Here is a 14,641-nt window from a genome sequence, read left to right on the forward strand (position 1 = left end):
TCTCCTCCGCAATGAAATTTGATATCATTGCTCAAGATAAACAGTTTAAAGTTATCTTCATTGAAAAGTACAGTGCTTTTCCTTCAAAAATGAGGACATTTCAATGTGACCCCAAACTTTTGAACAGTAGTGTATGTATGTATGCATATATTGTGTTTTTTAACAATTTTAACAATTGCTAATTTGAAGTATAAGCAAATGACCTGTACTCATATAACACCTTTTTTTCAAGTCAGGAGACTTGACCAAAGCGCTTTACACTACATTCATTCACCCATTCATGCACACACTCACCACTGATGGTGGCAAGCTACATTGTAGCCACAGCTGCCCTGGGGCTCACTGACAGAAGCGGGGCTGCCGTACACTGGCGCCACTGACTACCATCAGTAGACAATGCAGGTGAAGTGTCTTGCCCAAGGACACGACGACACTGGAAGTCGGAGTCGAGGCCTGAAGCGTCAATCCTTCAATTTCAGGGAAAACTCCTACTTTCGACGCCACTGTCGCCCCTCATGTTTAATGAAAACTAAGGGCCGGATCTATCAAAGGTTTGCGTGTATAAAAACGTGAGCTATTTCACTGCGCACGCTAAAAAATGTACAAACTGATCTATCAACAGCGTGCTAAAAGGATTTGGTCTTTAAAACGTGCTAAATAGCGCCTCTTATCCATTTAGTACTTTTTCTGCAATGAATATGCAATATGGGGCGTTTACACACAAACGTGCGTCTTGTGGGAGGAGAATATGTAAATATATTAATTTAGCACTCGCAAAGTGATCAAACCTGAAAGCAATTTTTCTAACGGTATCTGACTCTATATTTAACATGTTTCAAAAGAAGGTGCAAATGGTCTGTATGCGTAATTGCGCATACATGGCAGCGTTTATTGTCGCAAGAAGGAGACATCGAAATGAAGCAAGGAGACGCAGAGAACGCATTTTTTCACTCTGTGTGAATATTTTTGGAATGAACGAGGAAACGATCATCAAAACATTTCGTTTATCCAGCATTGCCATTTTGGAGCTGTTGGGGGAACTCAGAATGGATTTGGAACCAGCCACAAGGAGGACCCACGCAATACCAGTTATCACAAAACTCCTTGCAACATTGCACTTTTTTGCATCTGGGTCATTCCAGCGTACGGTTGCAACGAGAGCTGGGATCTCCCAATCTAGTTTTTTCAGAAGTGCTGTCCGACGTTCTAAATGCCATGTCGCCCTGATGCCCTACCGGAGAACCCCGACCTCCCCCCTGCGCCTGTGGAGCAACATGCCAATGCTGCGGGGATGCGTACGCGCAGTAATCTCATCCAAAGTCACTTCTTGTGAGCCATTTGGTATGTGCATTTTTCTACAGGCCAATACAAAACACCTGTTTTTTGTTTTTTTACTGCAGTGAAGTAGAAATTCAGCCACATACCACCTTAGGGACTAAAGGTTGCCAAAGTTTATATATATATATATATATATACATATATATATATATATATATATATATATATATATATATATATATATATATATATACTCAACGGCCACTTTATTAGGTACACCTGTCCAACTGCTCGTTAACACTTAATTTCTAAGCAGCCAATCACATGGCGGCAACTCAGTGCATTTAGGCATGTAGACATGGTCAAGAAAATCTCCTGCAGTTCAAACCGAGCATCAGTATGGGGAAGAAAGGTGATTTGAGTGACTTTGAACGTGGCATGATTGTTGGTGCCAGAAGGGCTGGTCTGAGTATTTCAGAAACTGCTGATCTACTGGGATTTTCACGCACAACCATCTCTAGGGTTTACAGAGAATGGTCTGAAAAAGAAAAAACATCCAGTGAGCGGCAGTTCTGTGGGCGGAAATGCCTTGTTGATGTCAGAGGTCAGAGGAGAATGGCCAGACTGGTTCGAGCTGATAGAAGGGCAACAGTGACTCAAATAACCACCCGTTACAACCAAGGTGGGCAGAAGAGCATCTCTGAACGCACAGTACGTCGAACTTTGAGGCAGATGGGCTACAGCAGCAGAAGACCACACCGGGTGCCACTCCTTTCAGCTAAGAACAGGAAACTGAGGCTACAATTTGCACAAGCTCATCAAAATTGGACAATAGAAGATTGGAAAAACGTTGCCTGGTCTGATGAGTCTCGATTTCTGCTGCGACATTCGGATGGTAGGGTCAGAATTTGGCGTCTACAACATGAAAGCATGGATCCATCCTGCCTTGTATCAACGGTTCAGGTGGTGGTGGTGTCATGGTGTGGGGAATATTTTCTTGGCACTCTTTGGGCCCCTTGTTACTAACTGAGCATCGTTGCAACGCCACAGCCTACCTGAGTATTGTTGCTGACCATGTCCATCCCTTTATGACCACAATGTACCCAACTTCTGATGACTACTTTCAGCAGGATAATGCGCCATGTCATAAAGGTGGAATCATCTCAGACTGGTTTCTTGAACATGGCAATGAGCTCACTGTACTGAAATGGCCTCCACAGTCACCAGATCTCAATCCAATAGAGCATCTTTGGGATGTGGTGGAACGGGAGATTCGCATCATGGATGTGCAGCCGACAAATCTGCGGCAACTGTGTGATGCCATCATGTCAATATGGACCAAACTCCCTGAGGAATGCTTCCAGCACCTTGTTGAATCTATGCCATGAAGAATTGAGGCAGTTCTGAAGGCAAAAGGGGGTCCAACCCGTTACTAGCATGGGGTACCTAATAAAGTGGCCGGTGAGTGTATGTGTGTATATATATATATATATATATATATAATATATATATATATATATATATATATATATATATATATATATATATATATATATATATATATATATATATATATATATATATATATATATATATATATATTTATTTTATTATTTTTTTTTTTTTTTTTTTTTTTTTTTTACTTTGCCGCAAACCACAAAACGTGCAAAACCATAATTTAAATAGGGTGACTCCAACAGTTTTGCAACTGCCACCAGTTACGCAATCACTCTTGTTAAATCACCCGTAAACCATGGTTCAGCCCCTCGCGCAAAATTCCAGTTTGCGAGCGCAAATTGTTGCACGCAAAATTGGATCTTGATAAATCCGGCCCTAAGAGATGATTGCAAAACAAAGTGAAAAGCTACTGCTACCAATAGATGTGTACTTCAATGCTGCTTGGAATAATTCCTGATGCTTCAGAGACAGTCCTGTATGTCTCAACCTTTTCAGAGGGGCCTCCTGATTTACCCTCATTAGGTCACATTCCCTGCAAGCTGATAAGCTAAACCTTTTTTTAACTAAGTGTAAGAGAATAGCACTAAACTAAAAATATATTTTATTCTGAAAAGCAGAGGTTTCTACATGCTGCCGAGGTTCTTTTTAATTGAACAAACACAATAACAAGTAAAACTACTAGAGCTCTTGTAAAAATAATCTATAACAAACATTGAGGGAAAAAAACAGCATCTCCTACACTTCAATTTACAAAAAACAAACAGAACAAAACAGTGAAATAATAACTTCTGAGTGGTTGGATTTCTTTAATCCATTCTGACGCCAATATAATCACAACACAGCCACAGCATGACATGGACCGTGTCTCTGCCATACGCTCGTCAGCCATATTGGAAGTCTGCCTTACAAACCAATTAATCCAGTTGGAAACCAAGTGAATTCTCTGAATAAAAACACTGCAGGTTTATATTTAGCTTCATGTTGTAGATGTTCCGACGGCCATTGAAATATTTACAGATGCATTTGAACCAATTGCTAATTTCATAAATACCAAATTGGCTGATAGATGTTTAATACGATGATATCATGGCATGTTTGAAGCTACTTCAGGGGGCTGTTACAGAAAACCAGGATGGTGGACTCAGAAAGCTGTGGACTGGTGTTAATTTCGTTAATGAACACTAAATGAAAATATTTTCGTCAAGGCACATTTTTCACCGAACGAAAACTAGACGAGACGAAAATCCCCACTAATGAACAATAACTGGGAGTAAATCAGAAATAATTTTCGTGGACTAATAAAGACGAGACGAAAATGCAGTTCAGTAAATAAAGAATCTATGGACGTTTTAATTCACAAACAAAGACGAGACGAAAATCACATATTATTATTTCATGGTTTTTTCAAATCCTGTCTCCTCCTCCTCGTTAGCTCACCCACTTTCAAACCTGGAGCGGGCGGCGGACACAGAGCAGCCTACACATTACATGGAGCAGACAGGAGCTGGATTCAAGGCGACAGGTTAAAAGTAAAACATGCTCTGCACTGGATTCGGGAGAAAGAGGAGACGTGATCTATGGACACATTTTCGCTTAATTGAAGTGGAGAACAAAACCAAATGCTTGATTTTAGTCGAAAGGAAGGAATGTGGCCACATGGTAGCTGGAAAAAACACAACAAACCTGAAGAGACACGTCGCAGTTCAAATACATTACGGTAAGTTGACAGAAAGATTGGTGGTGGTTGTTTATAATGTAACATTAAATCAAAGGCTATAATGTCCCAATGATAAACTAACTGATGTTGGCTAACTTTCATAGCATTTAGTATCCAGGCTGGCTACGTTACGTTAGCTTCTTAGCACGTAGCGACCGTAGCCACTTATTGATAGAACTGAATGTGAAGTTAAATTTACGCTAACTTAGATATGTTATACTGGCCGGGCAACTATAGATTCAGTTAAATTGCAAGTTTGATTAAAGCAGACAGACGTTTTAGGTAATCTAGGAGCTGCAAGTGAACTATAGTTAACACAAAACACCTCGGCAGCTACACATGTATGCTAAATGCTAAAACGAACTGAAACAATTTATCAGGATAAGACAGAATAAAAATAATTTGCCACACTTAATTCAGAACAACTTTAACCTAGATTTTCATACACAAAATAGCCATTGCTAGGGGAACCACTGCAGGGATGCAAACTCCCAATGTCTTTATTTGGTGACATAAAATGCTGCTCTGTTTATCTGCACATTACTTTTACAAGGACATTTGATTTGAATTGGCATCAATATTAATACAACCAAAATGCATGCACACAAAAAAATGTCTGCAATTTATTCCTGCATAAAATGATAGTTAGGTTGTTTGTATGAGTTTGAAATGGATTGTCAAATGTAGTTTTTACAGAGACTTAGTTTTTGTTAAGGTTAAAAACAGACCTATATGCTACTTATACACTTGGAATTCCTGTTATGCTGTGCATCTATCTGACATGGTATTAATTTCTGTTTCAGATTTAAGATACACCACTGACCAACAACCTACCAGCCACCCAGAAACAATGACAGGGCAGCTATAGCTGGCAGGAAAGCACTTTGTTGTATCAGTTGGAGTTTTTTTTTTTTACAACATTGACCTGAAATCTATTTATTTTATTATTCTATGTGAACTAGCTTTAAACAGCCAGCACTTGTGTTGAGTTCATAAGCGCGTTCCTGAAAGCGCGCGCCTGCGCGTTCACGAGTCTACGGAAGCCGGCAGACCAAACCAGATGAAAGTGCGCATTCAGCGTCTGCTCTGCTGATAATGCAAGCGTAGAAGAAGAAATGTGCTGTTTACCTGTGCAAAGAAAGAAACAACGAAAGAAAAATGTCTGAGGACTTCAGTGTTGAGGAAGAGCATGAGTTCTTTGCCGAGCTGAATGCGCACTTTCATCTGGTTTGGTCTGCCGCGGTTTCCGTAGTGTCGTGAACGCGCATGTGCGCGCTTTCAGGAAATCCTATACACTACTGTTTATGCTCTAAAAACATTCTAAATGACTTCGTTTCGAGTAAATTCTGGATGCTACCCACTCAGGACACTTGGATTACATTGGACGAGCAGTATGGAGGAATATTGACACGTTTTTTGTGGACTTTTATGGACCTTTCTGCCTCGGGCACCATAGACCTCCATTATTTGAATGTTAGCAGACAGCAAGAAGCCTCCCAGATCTCCAGATGCATTTGAGATATCAAAAAAGTACTCCAGAGTGTTGTTCAGCATGGGGGTGAGTAGAAAATGAAGGCTAATCATGTTTTGGGTGTACTATTCCTTTAAGCATGGCTTCACATAACCACGCCTCCTGATCCTGGTTTAGCCTTTGAGAAACAGAGAAGGCCAGGATGAACTAATTGGGCCATGTCAAACTTAGCTTTATGTCTGATCCTTGATTTCTGAATCCTGCTTTAGAGAAACAGCCCTTAGTTGAAAACCATTGATATAAAAATTAGATAAGTCTGGGAGAATGCCCTAAAGCATTCATGTTATGCTAGAGGACTTTGGCAAAGATTGTAGCTGATCTGAAACCCTTAGAAATGCTTTTGTGTTACATTCGGACTTTATGCTTCCTTTTTCCATGGATTTTCTTTATTTTCCTTGTGAACTGTCTTTATTATATTTGTTTATCAGAATGAAAGTCTCAGCGTGAGAATGGGAGGAGCTGCATTGAATTTATTCATTTATTTCTTTCTGTTTTAGGATTTGAAAAGAACAGCATGTATAAATGAACAGCAGGAGCTGTAAATACACTTGCATGTAGCTCAAGGCTAGTTTCCATCCATAGTCCCATAGGATGGGGGCAGCAGGTACAAGGAGAAAAATAAGGTGTAACAATAAATACAGACCACTGATTATATACATGTAACAAGGACAAAATACACACAAAAATCATAAAAACAATGAACAGTTTCAGAGGAATTACATTGCAATACCCACAGATGACATAACACACAGTGAACAGGACTGCATACCTGAGTTAGGCTAATGTCTTAAGGTATTTCCAATATTGAGGTAGATCATGCTAAAGTGCTTAGCACCAGATTCCCTGAGTGCTGACGGCAATGCATTCTAAGTCATGCTTCCCTTGACTGAGAGAATGTTCTGTGCAAAGGTGCATTTCCTGAACTGGATCTCACAGTCCTCCCTTCTTATACTTCTCATCCTTCACAAATAATTTTTCTAATAAATTCTTCCAAGGGTGGTGAGAGCATTTAAATGGCAGAGCCATTTAATACCCTAAATTTTAGCCAACAATATCTAAATATCTTGAGATTTTCTAAATTTAGGAAGCTATATTTCTCTAGAAGGGCACATGTGTGCAAAGACTGCGGCTTCATTTTCAAGTATTTTAATGGACCTTTTATAGAGTTATTTGATTGGTTTTTATTGCAATCTGATAACAGAGCTCAGTCAGAACTTTGCTCAGGAACAGCAGCAGAAAACTCAGGTTGGAAGGCAGGAAGAGACCTTCCTCAATAGATCAGGAGATGACCAGGTTTACATCTGTTAGAAAACTCTACTTTGTCAAACTAATTCCAAGTTGTTGTCATTTGTCACCGAACTGCATGTTAAACATGTTTTTCTTAAATCTTGTAGATCTTTCCTGGGCATTAATCAGAGGAATAGTTACCATGGAAACAGACAAAGTCAGAGTCAAAAATTCTTCTGCAAATCACCGTCCTACAAATGGAAACCTTTCAATTTCTGTTTTGTTGCTCAACAAAAGTGAAAAATCTCTGACATTGAATGAAATTCAGCGAAGGATCTGACATCTGACTACTTCTGTCTACTTCAGCCTTTAAACTCCATTCTGTTAGGAATCCAGTTTGTGTGGGTTGTTTGTGTGTCCCTTCTCTCTCCACCAACAGGTAGTGCCCTTTCCTCGTTGGTCCTCCCTGCACACCTGCGGCTCGTTGGTTCATGACTGGAGGAGTACTTGAGCAGTGGGCTGTCTGTACCTCGACACCAGAGTGTTTGCCAGTTTTGGGTACTCGAGCCTAACCTGAGCCTAACCTGAGCCTAACTGAGCCTTACCTGAGCCTTACCTGAGCCTAACCTGAGCCTAACTGAGCCTTACCTGAGCCTTACCTGAGCCTTACCTGAGCCTAACCTGAGCCTAACCTGAGCCTTACCTGAACCTTACCTGAGTCTTATGTTGCTTTTGTCTTTGCTCTTCGGCAGGAAGTCTTCTTGTGTAACTGGATACCTGGACCTTGTCCCCCTGGAAGAATTAACTGAGTACACACTGAGCGAGGGAAAACCTCCACATGATCCGTTCAAGTTCCCATCGGAAATCCAAGTGGCAGTCCGCTCCATTACTCCGCCGAGTCCCATTCCAGCATACCGTAAATTCTCTAATATAGGCCCGGGCCTTTATTTCACTCAAGTGCATCGCGGTCCAGGCCTTTATTGGAAAGAGGCCAGTATTAGAGACAGGCCTCTATTGCTATTTGAGCAAAACAGACTACCAGTGGAATGAATAAAAATGAGATTTTGTGTCTATTTGAACCTATAAAACACTAGGTTCATTTATTGAAAAAGTACAGTTACCATGTCTCGCTTGGTTTGAAGTAAAAAAAAAAAAAATCCTCCAATTCTGTTTAATTCTCCTCCTCAGTTTCCTCCTCCTCTTCATCTCTCCCTTTAATCTCCTCATCACTCGCGCTCCTCCTCATGTTCTGCTGCGTGTCTGTTCTCTTCCTCGCGCAGACGGGCAGCAGTCAGGGCCTGTCGTCCAGCTGCGCAGGGCTGTGGTACTTGTATGTTACTACCACAAGTATAATGTTGAGGTATGCCCAGAAAAAACGTTTATAGCCCCGGCCTGTATTAGAGACCGGCCATTATTTACCTCCTCTGACAGCGAGACCGGCCAATGTTAGAGTCCCGGCCGCTATTGGAATACAGGCCAATATTAGAGAATTTACGGTAATTCAAGTCGCAGTCTCATTTCCCACGGTCCCTGAACTAATCTCTGTGATCTCCCCTTCAGACTTTCCAGTTCACCAGTTTACTGAGTTCCAGATCCAACCTCCGTTCACATTGCTACAAATAAACCTGTTAAACTTTTCTCTGTGTTCTCAGAGTGGTTTCTCTGCATCTCTGCAGATTCCTGAAACCGATCATGACATATTCAGATTTTATACAAGTCACAGCATTAAGGTACTTTCAATTAATTCACCTTGTTGATATGCTACATCTCTTAAAGAATTCGCAAATTAAAATTTTGTGATAATTTCTAGCCATTTTGACTTTTACAGTGTAATCAAATGTATTTAATCAATTTTGTGTTTAGTATTTTAAAGCTGTGGTTAGCATGTGATAACTCAGATTAGCTCATTCAGAGCTAAAAGCTAAAGTTATCACATTGACTGGATAGAGTTAATGTAGAAAACTTGATCCTGAGGACATGTCTGGAGAAGGAAACAAAGAAAGAAAACTAACTGGTCCAAATTTACCTGTGCCCCCAAATCACTCTGAAAAGATTACTATTTTAGTGGCAATCTTTTAATCATTAAATGGCTAAAATATTTTCTCAGAAATACAGATTCCTTGTGGTTTAAGATAGGCAATTTTGTTTTAGGACAGAGGTCCCCAACCTTTTTGCACCACGGACCGCTATATGTCTGACAATATTTTCACGGACGGTTAAATACGGTCAAGTAAAATGATACGACTAGAATAAAATCAAATACAAACAGCATAAAAATAAAACAACAAGCCGGTCCCATCTAGGCGTAATCGGAGACAATGACACACGAAGTGTGCTCCTGATGTCCAGTCTGCTCCGTAGCTTTGTTTTGGTCGCTGTAACCGCAGAAAATCCCGCTTCACAAAGATAGAATGTTATAGATAGGATGCGTCTTGAACTGAATTAACCTGTGTCAAGAGGCACAGATGCACCGACTGATGTAACTGGGAGAGAATACCGCAATTTTTTATATTTTTCAAAATAAAACATCACTCAGACTCTGATTGTCGATAAATTATGTATATATATATATATATATATATATATATATATATATATATATATATATATATATATATATATATATATATATATATATATTGTAACATAGATTTAGAAGAATTTTGCTAGTTTTTGTGTCCAGTTCAACCTAAAGTGCCCCGAAAAACTGTATAACAAACTGCTGAATTCTATAGAAATATTTTGTTGGACTCAGACCTTTTTTCCTCTTAAATGAACTTTTACCAAATCAAATTAGAAGTTTAAAGGACTTTACAGCAGATCAGATCATTAAAACAAGAACTAATTATTCAATTCAATTCAGTTTATTTCTATAGCGCCAAATTCACAACACAAGTCATCTCAAGGCACTTTAGAGTTCAACCAGATCATACAGTCAAATTGTTTTCTATCTAAGGAAAACCAGTTGATTGCATCGACTCATTGACTCAAATACAATCCCTCACACTAAGCATGCTTGTTGTGACAGTGGAGAGGAAAAACTCCCTTTTAACAGGAAGAAACCTCCAGCAGAACCAGGCTCAGTGTGAGCGGCCATCTGCCGAGGCCGACTGGGGTTCAACGTGACAGAGGCAGAGATACAAAAGCAGCTGCAAAAGGCGGCCCCATCCAGGAAACACACAGCCAGGCAGACGAGCACCGAGTCAGCTCCCATGGATGAAGAGAGCACATCAAGCCAGTCACGGTCAGAGAAACAGGACTACACTGGAAAATAGGCCGATCTCCAGCGTCTATAAACAAGGGTGTTGATGGAAGCAGCACAGCTGATGTTTCTTTCCAGGATGACATCACAGCCAGACAGGAACAGACGAGGCAAAGCTACTCTGAGGAAAAGCAGAGAGAGTAGAAGGTTAGAGATTGAACTAACAGATTCTGCAGAATAGGAGAATAGAGAGAGAATGAAGCAGAATGATGAAATGGGGGTCCCTATGTCCTCCAGCAGTCTAAGCCTATAGCAGCATAACTATAGAGATAGCTCAGGATAACCTGAGCCACCCTAACTATAAGCGTTATCAAAAAGGAAAGTTTTAAGCCTAGCCTTAAAAGTAGACAGGGTGTCTGCCTCACGGACTAAAACTGGTAGTTGGTTCCACAGGAGAGGAGTTTGATAACTAAAAGATCTGCCTCCCATTCTACTTTTAGAAATTCTAGGAACCACTAGTAAACCTGCAGATTGAGAGCGAAGTGCTCTGTTAGGAACATAAGGAACAATCAGATCTCTGATATCAGATGGAGCTTGGCCATTTAAGGTTTTATATGTGAGAAGGAGGATTTTAAATTCTATTCTGGATTTAACAGGAAGCCAATGAAGAGAAGCCAGGATAGGAGAGATATGATCTCTCTTTTTAATTTTCATTAGAACTCTGGCTGTAGCATTTTGGATCAGCTGAAGGCTTTTAACTACAGTTTGTGGACTTCCTGATAGTAAAGAATTACAATAGTCCAGCCTTGAAGTAACAAATGCTCAGCATCACCCCTGGACAGGATATTCCTAATTTTTGCAATATTCCCAAGATGAAAGAAGGAAATTCTAAAAACCTCTTTGATATGGGATTTAAATGACAGGTCCTGATTGAAAATAACACCAAGATTTTTAACTTTATTATCTGAAATCAGTTTAATCCCATCCAAATGAAGTGACTGGCTAATCAGCTTCTTTTTCAAAGACTCTGGTCCAAAGACTATAACTTCTGTTTTGTCTGCATTCGGAAGGAGAAAGTTAAGAGCCATCCAGGTTTTTATGTCTTGATTACATAGCTTGCATGCCTGTAATCTATGCTTTATCTGGATTTATAGACAGATATAGCTGGATATCATCAGCATAACAGTGGAAGTGGATTTATCATTAACATAACAAAACTGAAATCGGTCACATATATACGATTTAAACCAAACTAATGCTGTTGCTTTAATTCCTACAAAAGTCTTTCTAAAAGAATATTATGGTCAACTGGATCAAATGCAGCACTGAGATCCAACAGGACGAGCACAGATACAAGTCCATTATCTGAGGCCATGAGAATATCTGCTTGCATGCAGCATCTGTCTCAAAGATGCTCCTGGATCAGCTTCTCTGATTGTTTTGTTTTTTTGATAGCTGCAAAATTTTAAATTTTCCCACTAGAGACATATAATATGCATCAAGCTAAACATGCTTAATGGTTCAAAAGGTGCAAGACCTCTTGAAGCCCCTACAGGGTAGACTTTCTTAAACCTTGGGGTCTACTCTCACATTCACCTGTTTTCATGCCTGTCCAATGTTTTTTTTTTTTTCTAGGTAAAAGAAGAACGTTCATCTGAGTCCCAGCAGGTGGACTCTAATATACTTGTCACCGTCACCACTCCCAACAAACTGGCGACTGTGAGCGTGCGGGCAGTTCCATTACCACAGGGTAATACGCCCAGAGTATCTGGACTGCTTTAGCTGAATAAAGCTGAAATTGGGAGAGGAAGTCAGAAGTAGGTCAGTGATGTGTTTGCCACCTTGTTAAGGTTGACTTCAGATCCACTTGTCTTTGTTTACAGAGGTGACGGTTCTTCTGGAGAGGAGATTTGACGTAATCCGGACTCTGGAGCTGATCAACATGTCCCCCAAGGAGGGGAAAGCTCTGGACAAAAATCCCAGGACTATAGAGTTTTTGTTTTGTCTGCATTCAGAAGGAGAAATTAATTATTTAATGAATTACATAACTTACCCTCTGCCACCGAAAAATTAAAGAGATGCAATTCAAAATTATTATTTAATTTTCCTTTATGAACCAATTTTTAAATTCTGGGCAGATTTCCAATGCTGGCTAAACTTTTTAATTTTTTTGTTTTGTTTTTCGTACAGTAGGCTGACAGGAAAATGGGTATGAGAGAGAAGGAGAGACATGCTGGAAAGGACCATAGGACGGATTCGAATCTGGGTCACCCGCGCACTAAGGCCTCCGTACATGGGTCATGCTCACAAACAGCTGCACCACCTACAGGCCAAGTTGACTAAACTTTAAGAAGATTGTTATCCTGAGCTACCTCTATAGTTATGCTGCTATAGGCTTAGACTGCTGGAGGACATAGGGACCCCTATTTCATCAGTCGGCCTCGGCAGATGGCCGCTCACACTGAGCCTGGTTCTGCTGGAGGTTTCTTCCTGTTAAAAGGGAGTTTTTCCTCTCCACTGTCGCTACAAGCATGCTCAATGTGAGGGATTGTGTTTGAGTCGATGCAATCAACTGGTTTTCCTTAGATAGAAAACTTTGTATCAATTTGACTGTATGATCTGGTTGAACTGTAAAGTGCCTTGAGATGACATGTGTTGTGAATTTGGCGCTATAGAAATAAACTGAATTGAAAAATTGAAATTGAATTGTTTTGTCAACACCATCTAAAACAATCATTTTATTTGGTAAAATAAACAATTCATACGTAATGACTGAAAAAAGGGGGAAAATCAGCTATTAATTCTAAGCAAGTCAGATGGAAACGATAATCAGGTGCACAACAAGTGCAGATGGAATCAGCAGAGAAATCTAGAAGATGTGATCAGGATATCTATCCTGGTTCTGATCCAGTTACTGATGGGAGGAGATGCTGTCTCAGTCAGCATTTAATGATCCTCAGGATGTTGTCCAAACTCTTCCTCACCTGTCCAGGTATCTTGGCTCCGCCCACTCACTGCTGTCTGCATCTTGTTCTGGTTCTTTCTGATGAGAACCGTTGGAGCCTCTTCTACATATCTCTGCTGATTCAGTTTGGTTTTTTACTAATTTTAAAGTAGTTTAAACTACATGGACTGTACTATTTATCAGTACATTTTCAAACAGAACTATTTCATTTTTTTTTTTTTTATCATAATCACAACTTGATTTCAAAAGAACATAGAAAAGCACCCATGGCAGTTAAACCAAAGTTTAATTTAAGCAAGACTGAATTTTTTTTTAAATTTAATTCAATTCAATTCAGTTTATTTCTATAGCGCCAAATTCACAACACATGTCATCTCAAGGCACTTTACAGTTCAACCAGATCATACAGTCAAATTGATACAAAGTTTTCTATCTTAGGAAAACCAGTTGATTGCATTGACTCATTGACTCAAATACAATCCCTCACACTGAGCATGCTTGTTGTGACAGTGGAGAGGAAAAACTCCCTTTTAACAGGAAGAAACCTCCAGCAGAACCAGGCTCAGTGTGAGCGGCCATCTGCCGAGACTGACTGGGGTTCAAGGAGACGGAAGCAGAGACACAAAAAGCAGCTGTAAAAGGTGGCCCCGTGCAGGAAACACACAGCCAGGGAGACGAGCTCCGAGCCAGCTCCCATGCCAGAGGACGAAGAGAGCACATCTAGCCAGTCACGGTCAGAGAAACAGGACTACACTGGAAAACAGGCCAATCTCCAGCATCTATAAACAAGGGTGTTGATGGAAGCAGCACAGCTGATGTTTCTTTCCAGGATGACGTCACAGCCAAACAGGAACAGACGAGGCAAAGCTACTCTGAGGAAAAGCAGAGAGAGCAGAAGGTTCTAATCTAATCATTTAATGTAAATTTGCTCGTGTTTTATGGCAGAGGAGGTCAAATATACAACATACTGGTTATTTGTATTTAGATAAAGAGCCTTTATCTCCAAATTGTGTCTTGTGCCAAAAAACCCATCAGGAGGCTCAGTGAATCTCCCTAATAAAGTTAAAAAACATGAAGTAACATGATCCATAAACTGCTGCCGTCCCTCTGTAGTCTAGTTCAAAACAGCTCCTGCAAACATCAGTTGGCTTAACAATGGGAACTACAGAACTAATTCTTTTAGAATAGGTATATATATTAGGGTGAGCATATTTAGATTTCCATAAAGAGGACACTTTGCCTCCAGACGGATTCAGACAGGCT

The sequence above is a fragment of the Cyprinodon tularosa genome, unplaced genomic scaffold (genome assembly GCF_016077235.1).
Source record: "Cyprinodon tularosa strain WSP-4 unplaced genomic scaffold, ASM1607723v1 ctg1466, whole genome shotgun sequence".
Classification (NCBI taxonomy): domain Eukaryota; kingdom Metazoa; phylum Chordata; class Actinopteri; order Cyprinodontiformes; family Cyprinodontidae; genus Cyprinodon; species Cyprinodon tularosa.